Source organism: Microcaecilia unicolor, chromosome 6 (assembly GCF_901765095.1).
Source record: "Microcaecilia unicolor chromosome 6, aMicUni1.1, whole genome shotgun sequence".
Lineage (NCBI taxonomy): Eukaryota > Metazoa > Chordata > Amphibia > Gymnophiona > Siphonopidae > Microcaecilia > Microcaecilia unicolor.
The window spans coordinates 255,892,003-255,906,448 of record NC_044036.1 but is presented as its reverse complement, the minus strand read 5'-3'; the positions used below and the strand labels follow the sequence as shown (position 1 = coordinate 255,906,448).

The window sequence follows — 14,446 nt, the reverse complement described above, 5'->3', positions numbered from 1 at the left end:
TCATCTAGAAACCTTGCAAGCTAGAAAAACAAATAATGTATAACATGGGCTGCAGCTCAACTCTGTCTGGGTCCTTATTTTCTTCCTTGATAGAAGGCACAGGGTTGTACTGCCTGGTGCTTTTTGCAGAGTTGCACATTCAGGTGTAAGGTTCAAGTGGTTGTATCCTGGGTCTTGCTGACTAGCTCAGTCCTCCTCTCTCCTGAGACCTGAGCCACAAATAGCTCAGTCTTTTTTTTCACCAATTCACTTTACACTAACAGACCAGTCTTCTCTCATGCAGCATGGGCACAGGCTGGGGCCGGATAAGGATCCGGAAGGCCATAGGATGTTAAGTTGGGCTTATTTCTGAGTATTCTCTAACAGTCTGGGAGTTGCTTTTCACTCTCTCTCTCTCTCTCTCTCTCTGAAAAAAGCACACCAAGGAATTGTGATTTTATATAAAACTTTACTGAACTCTGCAATGGCAGTAAATCCAAACTTCAAACTCTTTATGGACAGTCAGAGGTTTCTTGTCCATCCAAGGCTATTGGTTACAGTCTCATCTACTATTTGAATGACTCCTTGTAGCAAACCAGAAATATGTACAAATAAACAACTCCTCCAGTTCACCACCCATGCCTTTGGGCTGTATAATCCAAGGCTGTGCTGACAGCAATGGTTATCAACAACAAACTCCTCCGAGATCAGACCCTCACCTCACCGGGTTGCATCCTCTGGCCATGAATAAGCTCTTCCCTGTTTCTGCTCTTGAGCTGGGCTCCACTTGTCCACTCACAGCACTCCTTTCCACAGTTATTGCCTTTGGCTGACAATAACTCCCCCTAAATCCAGTCTACCAGCCTACCAGGATAACTCCTCTCCTCCTAGGTTCTTGGTGGGGGTGAAGGCAACCAAAGACCATTTGCTTAAAAAAACAGGAACTTTTATTATCGCCAAACTCCACCTCTACTGTCAATCACAAACTAGAAACATTTCCCTCTGTAAACACACATCCTTTGGGCTGGGCTTCCCTCCCACCCAGGGATATCCCAAGCTCTCCCCATAGTGACTCCAGGGAGAAACCAACACAACTCAGTAATCCCCATATAATGGGGTGAATATTCTGGTGCATATGATAGATTGGTGCTACAATGTCCAAGGTGGCAGTGACAGTTATAACATGCAGGGTAGTGTTTGTATGGCACAGATTTATACTAATTCATGCAAAGTAGGGCTGGTAATGTAATATGCAAGATGCTGCTGCCAGTGTACGGTGAGGGAGTAGAAACAAGGCGTTACGCATAAGATGGCCCAGCCAGGTTTAAGGTGCAGAGTGAAACTGCTTGGTGCCGTTTGAAATGCATTATAATGGTTCTTTAACCTATGAAGTAATATGAAGAAATATAACCAACTGCCAGAGACCTCTAGTTCCTCATTAGAATAAAAGAAGAAGTTAATTAAAATGAAAGGGGATTTGTACTACTTTTATTAAAATGATCCAAGTTTCAAAGTTTTATTCAGGATTTACTATCCCGCCCATCAAATTGTATGTCTAGGCGGCTTACAATCTAAAATTTCTTAAAGACAAAAAATGCAATAACAAGACATGACTAAGAGAGGAAAGGAAAGAACTACAATTTTGATGGGATAGAAGAGGAGGTGATGGGAGAGGAGGGGGTCTATCTAGTCTGTCAAGTCCATTCACCATGAACAGCAAATGAGGATCTAGGAATAAAAATTGGAAAAAAGGAAGGTTTTGAGTTCTGATTTAAAATTTTGGAAAGATATCTAATGGTATTTTAAAAGCAGGAAGCCGGTAAAAGAATTGGTTGGACCGCTAGATGACCGAGGAGTAAAAGGGGTGATCAGGGAAGACACAGCTGTAGTGGAGACATTAAATGAATTCTTTGCTTCGGTTTTCACCGAGGAAGATTTGGGTGGGTTATCGGTGCCGGAAATGGTATTCAAAGCTGACGAGTCGGAGAAACTTAATGAATTCTCTGTAAACCTGGAGAATGTAATGGGGCAGTTCTACAAACTGAAGAGTAACACATTTCCTGGACCATATGGTATTCATCCCAGAATACTGATAGAACTGAAAAATGAGCTTGCAGAGCTACTGTTAGAAATATGTAATTTATCCTTAAAATCAAGTGTGGTACCGGAAGATTGGAGGGTGGCCAATGTAACACCGATTTTTTTAAAAAGGATCCAGAGGAGATCCGGGAAATTATACACCGGTGAGTCTGACGTCAGTGCCGGGCAAAATGGTAGAGACTATTATTGTATGTATTAGGCGGGGAGAGTCTGATAGGTACGGGCGGAGAGAGGGATCTTGGGGTGATAGTATCTGAGGATTTGAAGGCGACGAAACAGTGTGACAAGGCGGTGGCCGTAGCTAGAAGGTTGTTAGGCTGTATAGAGAGAGGTGTGACCAGCAGAAGAAAGGGGGTGTTGATGCCCCTGTATAAGTCGCTGGTGAGGCCCCACCTGGAGTATTGTGTTCAGTTTTGGAGGCCGTATCTTGTTAAGGATGTACAAAGAATTGAAGCGGTGCAAAGAAAAGCTACGAGAATGGTATGGGATTTGCGTTACAAGACGTATGAGGAGAGACTTGCTGAACTAAACATGTATACTCTGGAGGAAAGGAGAAATAGGGGTGATATGATACAGACGTTCAAATATTTGAAAGGTATTAATCCGCAAATGAACCTTTTCCGGAGATGGGAAGGTGGTAGAACGAGAGGACATGAAATGAGATTGAAGGGGGGCAGACTCAAGAAAAATGTCAGGAAGTATTTTTTCACGGAGAGAGTAGTGGATGCTTGGAATGCCCTCCCGCGGGAGGTGGTGGAAATGAAAATGGTAACGAAATTCAAACATGCGTGGGATAAGCATAAAGGAATCCTGTGCCGAAGGAATCGATCCTCAGGAGCTTAATCAAGATCGGGAGGCGGGGCTGGTGGTTGGGAGGCGGGGATAGGGCTGGGCAGACTTATACGGTCTGTGCCAGAGCCGGTGGCGGGAAGCGGGACTGGTGGTTGGGAGGCGGGGATAGTGCTGGACAGACTTGTACGGTCTGTGCCCTGAAGAGCACAGGTACAAATCAAAGTAGGGTATACACAAAAAGCAGCAAATATGAGTTATCTTGTTGGGCAGACTGGATGGACCGTGCAGGTCTTTTTCTGCCGTCATCTACTATGTTACTATGTTACTATGTATTAAGAACAAAATTACAGAGCATATTCAAAAGCATGGATTAGTGAGACAAAGTCAAGATGGATTTAGTTAAGGGAAATCTTGCCTCACCAATCTACTACATTTCTTTGAAGGAGTGAACAAACATTTGGATAAAGGTGAGCCGGTTGATATTGTGTATCTGGATTTTTAGAAGGCGTTTGACAAAGTACCTCATGAAAGACTCCAGAGGAAATTGGAGAGTCATGGGATAGGAGGTAGTGTTCTATTGTGGATTAAAAACTGGTTAAAAGATAGAAAACAGAGAGTAGGGTTAAATGGTCAGTATTCTCAATGGAGCAGGGTAGTTAGTGGGGTTCCCCAGGGGTCTGTGCTGGGACCGCTGCTATTTAACATATTTATAAATGACCTAGAGATGGGAGTAACTAGTGAGGTAATTAAATTTGCTGATGACACAAAGTTATTTAAAGTCGTTAAATCGCGGGAGGATTGTGAAAAATTACAAGAGGACCTTACGAGATTGGGAGACTGGGCGTCTAAATGGCAGATGACGTTTAATGTGAGCAAGTGCAAAGTGATGCATGTGGGAAAGAGGAACCCGAATTATAGCTATGTCATGCAAAGTTCCACGTTAGGAGTCACGGACCATGAAAGAGATCTTGGTGTCGTCGTTGATGGTACGTTGAAACCTTCTGCTCAGTGTGCTGCTGTGGCTAAGAAAACAAATAGAATGTTAGGTATTATTAGAAAAGGAATGGAAAACAAAAATGAGGATGTTATAATGCCTTTGTATCGCTCCTTGGTGCGACCGCACCTTGAATATTGTGTTCGCCGTATCTCAAAAAAGATATAGTGCAATTAGAAAAGGTGCAGAGAAGGGCAACAAAAATGATAAAGGGGGTGGGACGACTTCCCTATGAGGAAAGGCTAAAGCGGCTAGGGCTCTTCAGCTTGGAGAAAAGGCGGCTGAGGGGAGATATGATAGAGGTCTATAAAATAATGAGTGGAGTTGAACGGGTAGATGTGAAGCGTCTGTTTACGCTTTCCAAAAATACTAGGACTAGGGGGCATGCGATGAAGCTACAATATAGTAAATTTAAAACGAATCGGAGAAAATCTTTCTTCACTAAACTCTGGAATTTGTTGCCAGAGAATGTGGTAAAGGTGGTTAGCTTAGCCGAGTTTAAAAAAGGTTTGGACGGCTTCCTAAAGGAAAAGTCCATAGACCGTTATTAAATGGACTTGGAGAAAATCCACTGCTTATTTCTAGAATAAGCAGTATAAAATGTATTGTACTGTTTTGGGATCTTGCCAGGTACTTGTGACCCTGATTGGCCACTGTTGGAAACAGGATGTTGGGCTTGATGGACCTTCGGAATGTCCCAATATGGCAATACTTATGTACTTCGGGTGCACCCCTAAATGATCAAATGTGAGCACTTCTTCACTGAAGAAGGGTTATCAAGAACAGAGGCAAATTTATTTTTAAAGCAAAAATATGCAATTCCATAGCAATGAGCTATTTTACCCTGTAGAATTTTATAGTTCAAGAAATGTAGAGCTGTTCAATACCGAGCATCATAGTGCAATCATCCCCTCTCCTCACCCCACATTTTAATGATATTTTTGGAAACAGTAATTCTTTCTCTCCCTGCAAGAGCTTTTCTTGTGCCTAATGAGTCCTGCAGGGACAGAATAATTCTTTGCACAGTATAAGACATGCAGAAAAGACCCCAAATGCTTTCCAGGAATGATCTGACTTCTACACTGTTCACAAAAAAAAAAAAAAAACATTAAAAATAGTTCCAAGAGGGAGCTAATGGGATGTTCTTTTATAAATATTTATGAAATACCAACATAATCAAATGCTGCCCACAGCTTGATCTATCAGACTGGGGTAACTTAATCAGGGACTCAAGGGGAACAGAAACTCTGGGGGAAAGTAGATCATTTTAACCTTCTACTGGCATTACCCCCATGGGCATTTTCCGTTGCACTTGATGCATTTAAATGATTTATAAATCTGGTGTTAAGAGTGAGGTGCTGGGGGAGGGTTGCCCTTAGAATGGACACTTTGCTGACTAGGCCATTTTTAATAGAAGAGACAGAACAACTAAGCTCAGCATTTTTGAAAAGCAATATGCTTTCTGTATCAGGTTCTTTTGATATCAGCATGCAGATAAAAGGAAAACAGACACAAACATACTGAAAACCAAAGCACAGCAAATTATGAAACTCAAATATTTATTTTCTTTCCCTTCTTGCTGTATCTGTCACACAATTTCTATTCTCCTTTTCCCATTAACTTTTTCTATTTGTTTTTGTTTTATGTTTTTTTTCCTAAATCAGGATACCACCAAATAGCATAAAATGTGCTTCTACTGCTAACACCTTGCTTTTCCAGCTCAGTGCTTACCTTAACTTTGGAAGGAGTGAAGTGGGCTAGTTATATGGAAAATTACCTTTATTCTCATACCAGGAGGTGATAGACCTTTTAACAGGGACTTGGTTGAAGAAAAATACGCAGAAACAAAATTTGCACTCAACTGACAAATTCAAGAATCACTTTCAACCAACCTCTTTATACCACATAAAAGTACCCTATATACTGCAACCATTGTTCAAGCAGTGCAAAACCAAGACCAGGGCAGAATTTCCTTATCACTTCTAGAGTTGATGACTTCTCCCCATATTTGCTGAGCTACCTGATATACTGTACTGGATTATATAGAGGACATTTGATGACATCCCTTATGAGAGACTTCTCAGGAAATTGAATGTCAAGTGTACAGCGCTGCACATGCCTTGTAGTGCTATAGAAATGATAAGTAGATAGATAGAAGTGAAATGTAATCATATTTGTTAACTTTCTGTCTATGAATCCTGACACACCAGTCCCTCTCAATGATGATTAGCTAGGCTCCTCAGTGGTTTGCGTAGGCGGCATGCTAACTCTGTTTTACTGAGTGAGCTCTCTTCACTTCAGGCCAGTGGGTGCTGGAGGTGGTACCTCAGAGCTACACCTTGGAATTTGTGAAATTAATTTCTGATGTTATTGGTGGCCCACTAGGGTCACCCACATGGTGATCTGATGGCCTCCCAGCAAAATGACCCCTCTTCTTCAGTGTCTGATGGGAGTCTGGGTCTATAGGGATCAACACCTTGGCTCCAGCAGGAGTCATTCTCTGTGGCCTCTCATAGGCGGAGTCCTTCACAAAACAGCCACCCATTTGTTCCTCCTGATCCTGGTGGCACTGGACTGGCCTCATTGACCTTGGTATGCCAGTCTCCTTTGTCTTCTGACTGGGCCCCAGCTACTCCATCCTAGGAGGCAAGGGAGTTCTGGTACAGGGGCTGGTTACAATGGAGAACCTAGATCCTTTTTAGCTTACAGCCTGTCCCTTGAGAGGTGACAGTTGAATAAGAAGCATTGCTCAGTGTAAGTCATTGCGACTCTACTCAAAGACTACAAATGCTTTACTTCCTTAGCATATATCCAGGTTTGTAAGACATTCGAGGGTTGGTGTGAGGACCAACAAAATTTGACACCCAGCATATCTCAGCTGGTAGAAATCCTTGCCTTTTTACACAGGGGTGTGGATCAAGTATTCAAGCTGAATTCTCTCAAAGTACAGGTTGCGGCACTGTCCTGCTTTAGAGTGATAATCCAGGCAGTACCCCTTGAGGCTCATCCTGATGTAGTGTGATCTTTGTGTGGTGTTAAACACATTGTCCTACACTCTGAGTGGTCATTACTCAATGGGTTTTAAATATGGTACTCAATGTCCGGGGGGGGGGGGGAGGGGCACTACTCAAGCCCTTGACAATAACCTCCCTTAAGGATCTCACCTTAACACCACCTTCTTGGTCGCCATACGCTTAGAAGATGGATCTCTAAGCTGCAGGCCATATCCTGTACAGGTCAGTACCTTTCTAATATAGATGATGTGGAAGCCATCAGAATATTGTCTTAATTCTTCTCTAAGGTAGTTTCATGATCCATAGAAAAGGCAAGCAGCATCAAAGCTATACATAGAGGGGCATTTCCGAAAGAAACGTCCAAGTTGCGATTTGGACGTCTTTGCAAAACGTCAAAATCCAGGGGAGGGGAAACCATATTTTCGAAAAAAGATGGACGTTCATCTTTCGTTTCAAAAATACCATCAGAAATATCGAAATCCTTAAATTTGGACGTCCCTAGATTTGGACGTCCCTAGACATGGACGTTTCTGACTTTCAGCGGTTTTCAAAACCAAAGATGTCCATGTCAAAAACATCCAAATGTGGGAGGAGCCAGCATTTGTAGTGCACTGGTCCCTGACATGCCAGGATACAAACCGGGCACCCTAAGGGGCACTGCAGTGGACTTCAAAAAATGCTCCCAGGCAGTAGTGTGCTGGAGCGGGCTCTCACGGGCTCGCGAGAGCCATTTGTTAAGTTTTTGGGAGCCGGTTGTTAAAGTAGGCCTCCCCATGGCTACTTTAACAACTGACTCCCAAAATGTGGGCTTGGGACCCCTCCTGAATTCTCTTTTACTTTGCTGGCAATGATGCTAGCCCCACCAGCCAAGTAAATAGACTGCTGCTGCTCCCTGCTCCTTGTTTCTGACTCTAAGCATCAGGCTGGGACTTTTCATGCAAGTTCAAAAAGGTTCCGTCATGCTGCTCAGAGCCAGAAACAAGCAGCAGAGAATGGTGGCAGTCCATTTATTGGCTGGTGGGGCTCGGCAAAGGTATGCCTAGCAGGTCTGCACAAGGGAGGGGAGAGAGAGGCATGTATTCCCCCCCCCCCCCCCCCAAATTTCAAGTCCGGCTATGCCCGGAGAGAGAGCCCGTTGTTAAAAATTTACCAGCACACCCCTGCTCCCAGGAACATAGCTCCCTTACTTTGTGTGCTGAGCTCCCCAAAACCCACTACCCACTACTACTACTAAACATTTCTAAAGCGCTACTAGGGTTACGCAGCGCTGTACAATTTAAAATAGAAGGACAGTCCCTGCTCAAAGAGCTTACAGTCTAAAGGACAAGTGAACAGTCAGTCAGATAGGGGCAGTCAAATTGAGGCAGTCTAGATTACCTGAAAGGTAAGAGTTAGGTGCCGAAAAGCAGCATTGAAGAGGTGACCACTACCATAGCCCTTACGGGTGAAGGGGGGCACCTAGATGTGGCTACAGTGGGTTTGTGGTGGGTTTTGGAGAGCTCGCTGTTTCCTCCACAAATGTAACAGGTAGGGGGGGTGTGGGCCTGGGTCCGCCTGTCTGAAGTGAACTGCAGTGCCCACTAAAACTGCTAGACCTGCATGAACTGTCATGGACCTGAGTATGACATCTGAGACTGGCACAAAATATTTTTAAAGGGTGTTAGTGACCACTGGGGGAGTAACAGGAGGTCATCCCTGATTCCCTCCGGTGGTCATCTGGTCATTTTGAGCACCTTTTTGTGCCTTATTCACTAAAAAAACATGTCCGGGTGAAAACATTCAAGTGTTCGTCATGGATGTCCAAGTGTTAGGCATGCCCAAGTCCCGCCTTCGCTTCGCCTCCGACACACCCCCTTGAAATTTGGACATCCTTGTGACGGACTGCAGTTGGAGACGTTCAAAATCGGGTTTCGATTATACCGATTTGGATGTCTCTGGGAGATGGACGTCTATCCTCCGATTTATGTCGAAAGATGGACGTCCTTCTCTTTCGAAAATGTGCCTGATTGTGTGTTGCTTACATTCTGAGATGTAAAGTGGTGTCTAGTGGGTTCCACACTCACTCAACCCAAGCTCAGGCTATGTCATGAGAGGAGGCACAAGTGGCTTCCCCCGTAGATGTCTGCAGGTCAGCAGCATGGCTGTTGTTACATTCCTTTACTAAGCGCTACAAGATTGATGTGTTGGCCAGAGGAGACGTGGCCTTCGGCAGAGTGATACTTTAGAGGGCCTTGTTTCCCCCCATCTGTTAGAATACTGCTTTAGTACATCCCACTCGCCTGGACTGGTGTGGTAGGATGAAAAAAAAGTGGAATTTAATCATACCTGTTAGTTTCCTTTCCTTGAATCCTGCCACAACAGTCCAGGATCCACCTTGGAAGACCACGGTGTTCAAGATTTTGGGCTGCTGCCTGTATCCTTCCAATTATTAAAGCATACTGGAGTGTTATGTGAAATAGTTTTCAGATTGTACAGTTTTGGCTTCTGCATTAGTTTTCCTTGGGTTAGTGGTTATCAGATCTGCTTTGCTCAATATATACTGAGGTTTACAAGCTGGCAGTCCTTATATTGTTGCTATTGCTGGTTCGAATCAGTATCTCTCCTTCCATCTGCTGGTCGGGAAGAGATATACAGTAAGATGAAGACGAATGTCTTAATGGCATTGGTGAGTGGTTGAAAGGCAGGAAACAAAGAGAAAGGACTAAGAGGGTCTTTTATTAAAGCTTAGCTCAAGTTATCTGCAGCAGGGCCCATTTTATTCCTATGGGCCCTGCTGTAGATAACTTGAGTTAAGCTTTAGTAAAAGACGCCCCTAAATGTCAGTTTTCCCTGCAGAAAGATGTAAATAGTAGAGTGTCTCAGAGATCTGTAATGAATCCAGAGTTTAGGCTTTAGTTCACAGAAGTATCAAACTTTGGGCCCCTTTTACAAAGCAGCAGTACCTGTACCACTGTTTTGCCGCACGTCATTTTAGCACTACTGCTGGCTCACTGGGGGACAGGAGGTAGTGCCACCCCCACCGCACCATACTCTATTTCCGATGTAATGGATATATTTTTTGGGGGTGTGTGTGGGTGCTGGGTTAGCAAAGGAGCCCTTTCCACCTCTTAAATAGGTGGTGGTAAGGGCTCACCCAGAAATGGCCATGTGGCAAGTGTGCATTTTGTCACGCTTCTAACGGTACTTCTAGGTTAGTGAGCCCTTGGACAGAACAGACTTCCTGGTACCCTGGGCCGGAACTTGCAGACAAAGGCTGCCACCGAGGCAGCTCAGGCTGACACCAACTGGACCGGAAAAAGCCCAAACTTCACCTGCAATTAACCACCGTTCCTCAGGGGTTCAGCCCCAGAGTGCGGGCGGTCGGCAGGACTTACTGGACAGGGCAAGAAAGCAGAGCTGCAGGGACCAGCAGGCTAAAGGAACCAGGAACCCAGCTGGAACAGGGCAGGCAGCCGGCAGCAGAGTAAGCCAGGAGACAAGCCGGGTCTGGGCAGGCAGCAGTCAGACGAGTAAGTCAGTAAACAAGCAGGGTCAAAACCTAAATCAACTCCTCTGAGGACCTCTGTTGCAAGGCAACTAGGAACCTTTCCAGGTGGTTAATAAAAGCAGCCCACAAGGGAGTTCACCAGGTACGGGTACTGCTTAGTTCCAAAAAACTCCCAAAACAATCTGGAGGGCTGGAAGATCCGGACCGGACCGGACCAGCATATCTTCTGGAACATGGGAAATGCAGCATTCCCCGGGTCTAACCCCCGGGGGCCCGAGGTGACTGCAAGCCAGGAATCTGGACACAACCGTAACACATTTACCGCATAGCCATTTTTTTTTAACTTTTACCCACTGCAGTAAAAAGGGCCTTGACGCACAGCAAATCCATGCTCTGAGACTACCGCAGGGCCCCTCTTACCGCAGCTTGGTAAAAGGGGCCCTTAGTTAAAATACAAGCAGATAGTGAGGAACTGCAGATGGATCTTGCCAGATTGGAAAACTTGGGCATTTACATGGTGGATGACATTTAATGTGGACAAATGCAGAGTGATGCACAAAGGAAATAATAACCTTGACAGACATATACATTGCTAGGCTCCACGTTAAGAGCCAATGTCCAGAAAAGGATCTACGAGTCATTATGGATAATACACTGAAATTTTCTGCTCAGTGCCATGGGGGTCAAAAAAGCATATGGAACATTAGGAATTAATTGCAGAGGAATGGAGAATAAAAGAGATAGTATTACAATGTATCTTTATAGATCAATGGAGCAACCCACACCTTGAGTAATGTGTGTACTATTGGTTGCCCCATCTTAGAAAAGATATCAATGAACTAGAAAATATACAAACAAGGGCCATAAAAAATGATGAAGGAGATTGAATGGTTTCCTTATAAAGGGAAAGCTAAACAGGTTAGGGTTTTTCAGCCTGAATAAAATACAGCCAAGAAGAAATATGATGAGTGGGGTGCAACTGATAAGATAAAGCATATAAACAGGGAAGGGTTATTTATGATTTAAAATATTACTAGGGTACATGTCATGAAGCTAGCCAGTAGTGGATTCAACACAAATTGAGATAGTATTTTTTCACTTAATACTGAATTAACGTGTGTAAACTGTTGCAGGAGATGCATCTATGCACCTAGCATAGATGGGAATAAAAGGGTGTTTGGCCAATATCTGGAGGAAAAATTCATATGTAAATTATTAGTCAGATAGCCTTGGGGAAAGTCACTGCTTATCTGTCTGGTACTTCATAGTGACCCAGATTGGCCACTGTCAAATGGGATGTAAGGCTTGATGGACCCTCAGCATGACATGTGTTAGTGCATCTGGAGGTGGTGCCTTCTGCCATATAGAATTAGTTGAGCACTGGTGAATCCAGGCACTGGCTTATTTAAGTCAGACTTAGCTAGTAATATTTAAAAAGGCCAAAGATATCTCACATTTTCATGTGGCCTAATATGGCTGCTAAACCGGGTTTAAGAATTAGCGGATAGCCAGTTATAGTGGGGGATATAACCGGCTATCTGCTAGCCGCTAACTGGGGATATTCAGCGGCAGATAGCTGGTTAAGCCCTATTTAACCGGTCAGCAGCTGTTCTGTGCAGTTAAATAGCACTGAATATGGGGGGGGGGGGGGGGCAGAGGACCCAATATTCAGAATGCAGGAGATAGCTGGGTTGCCTCCTGCAGTCTGCACTGAACCCGGATATTCAATGCCGGGCCGTTTTCAGTGACTGGCATTGAATACCCGCGTTTTTACGGCTGGTTTGAAGATAATCGGCTATGTCAATATTATTATATACGTTGTCTATGTAACAAGGTATACATTGGCAAATCATCCAGGTCATTACATGCTAGGATGACCGAACACCGGTATAGGATTTCAGCTCAGAATTTAGGGGCGCCATTAGTCCAGCATTGTATCCGACACCACCATCAGATAGACAACTTGCAGTGTATGGTGATAGAACAGATTAGCCCTATGACCAGAAGGGGTGATCACAACAGGAGACTGTTACAGAGAGAGACATATTGGATTTATCATTTGAAGACCTTAGCGCCCGGGGGCTTAAACACACATTTACACTGGGGTTGTTTTATTTAAGCCAATAGCAGTGATTATTCAGATATTCAGACATAGCCAGTTATCTTTAAACCGGCCAAAGATATACCAGGGTTTGATGCAGCCAAATATGATAGCCAAACCCAGTTTAAAAATTGCCAAAATAGCCGGTTATATTTCATGATATAACCAATTATCCACCAGCTGCTAACCACAGGTATTCACCGGAGAATAGCCGGTTATCCCCCACTGAATATTGGTGGATAGCCAGTTAAGCACTATTTAATCAGTCAGCATCCGTTCTGACTGGTTAAATGTCGGGCGGAGTGTCTTGTTGTACAACACACCCTCATTACAGCAATGGCTCACCTATAACCAGAAAACATGGTCCTAATGAATTCATAGAGTCATATAGCATTTTTAAAATCAATTATCAATATTACCCTGTTAAAATAAATACATTTGAGAAAACCCACTCAATAGGGACTCACCAAGTTGAGAGATGTACATTGTTTTTTTAGTGCCAGAAGTAGCAATCCTACTAGTCTAATGCATAGATGGAAATGATAGAAAACTTGAAGATTGTTAAAAAAACGAACAAACAAAAAAACATACGGGTCAATATTCAAAGAGATTTAACTGGCCAGAAATGGTTCCTGGAAGGTTAAATCACTTGTTTGCGGCTAACCACTAATTTTCAGTGCCACTTAACCGATTAGTACTGCTGAAAGTAACTGGTTAGCGCCAAACTCAAAACCAGCTATTTTGGGGGCCTTCCAGAGGCGGAGACAGCACTTGGCCAGTTAAGTGTTAATATTCTGCCAGTAATCATAGGACAGGCAACAGTCATATAGCAATCATACAAAAAGAAATAATGGAGAGGGGGGAAGAGAAGAGAGGAAGAAGGCCGTGAACCCTTACCACCTTACCAAAATCAACCAATGCGTCACTGAATGCCTTCTGAAAAAGGTAGGTTTTCAAGGCCATATGAAATTTAGAATATGAGGTTTCAAGTCACACTTACGACAGTAAGGCATTCCATAGAAAGGGAGCTATACAGAAGAAAGCACTTATATGGGCAGCAGGTGCTGCTATCTGAATAACTAGCTTTAAATATTGACCTCTGTATATAAATTTCAAGACTAGATCACCATACAATCCAAGTTGTTATGCCTTCATTTTAAATGAATACGGAGGCTAAATCTCTCTCTCTTTCATCCAACCACAGATGCTACTGTACAGAAGGTGGAAATAAAGCAGTGCTGAATATTGGGCTGGGAACCGCAATAGCATTTAAAAGAAAATTGAAGCCCCCCTGAGCCCCTGATGCGTCCCCCTCTCTTCCTCCCCCTCCCCAGCATGTGGCCACAAGCCATTCCCTTATCCCCCCAAGCACCCTCTTTCCCAACCCCCAACACCTCAGTAGTTCAGGCAGGCCCCCCGAGGCCTACCTTGATCCCTGGTGGTCCAGTGTTGGTCCCTGGGGACAGGAGCAGAGTCCATCTCGCTCATGTCCCTTGTGGTGCCTTTTCAAAATGGCTACTGCGACCTCTCGCAGCAGCTTGTGCTAGTAGCTCAAGTTGCTGCAAGAGGTTGTGGCAGCCATTTTGGGGTTGGGACAAGGGCGTTTGAGTGAGAGGGTGATCGGTTTGTGAATGCGGGCTGGGGGAGAGGAGAGGGGGATGTGTCTGGGGCTTGGGGGACGTCAATTTTTTTTTTAAAAAGCTGATGCGATGCGAGTCCCAGCCCGATATTCACTGGGTGAATTTAAGACAGCTTTTGGGCTTTGACTGAATACCGCCAATGCCCACATAAGCCCCGACTTCTCCCCAACACACCCCCTGGCCTGCTCTTGACTAGCCTACTTCTTTTGAGCTGGTCAGAGCCGATATTCAAAGGCACTGCCTGGTTTAGTGCTGTTGAATATTCACGGTTGAGCTGGGACAGGAGATTTAAGCAGGCCAGAGCCTCTCCAGCCCTCTTAAATAGATCTGAATATCAGC

General features: G+C 44.3%; 1 protein-coding gene across 1 annotated transcript in view; it reads right to left on the bottom strand.

The window, feature by feature from the left end:
* The window catches only part of PAPPA (pappalysin 1), a 595,681-nt gene that overhangs the window by 67,977 nt on the left and 513,258 nt on the right, over positions 1 to 14,446 (bottom strand). The gene's annotated exons all lie outside the window — the stretch shown is intronic.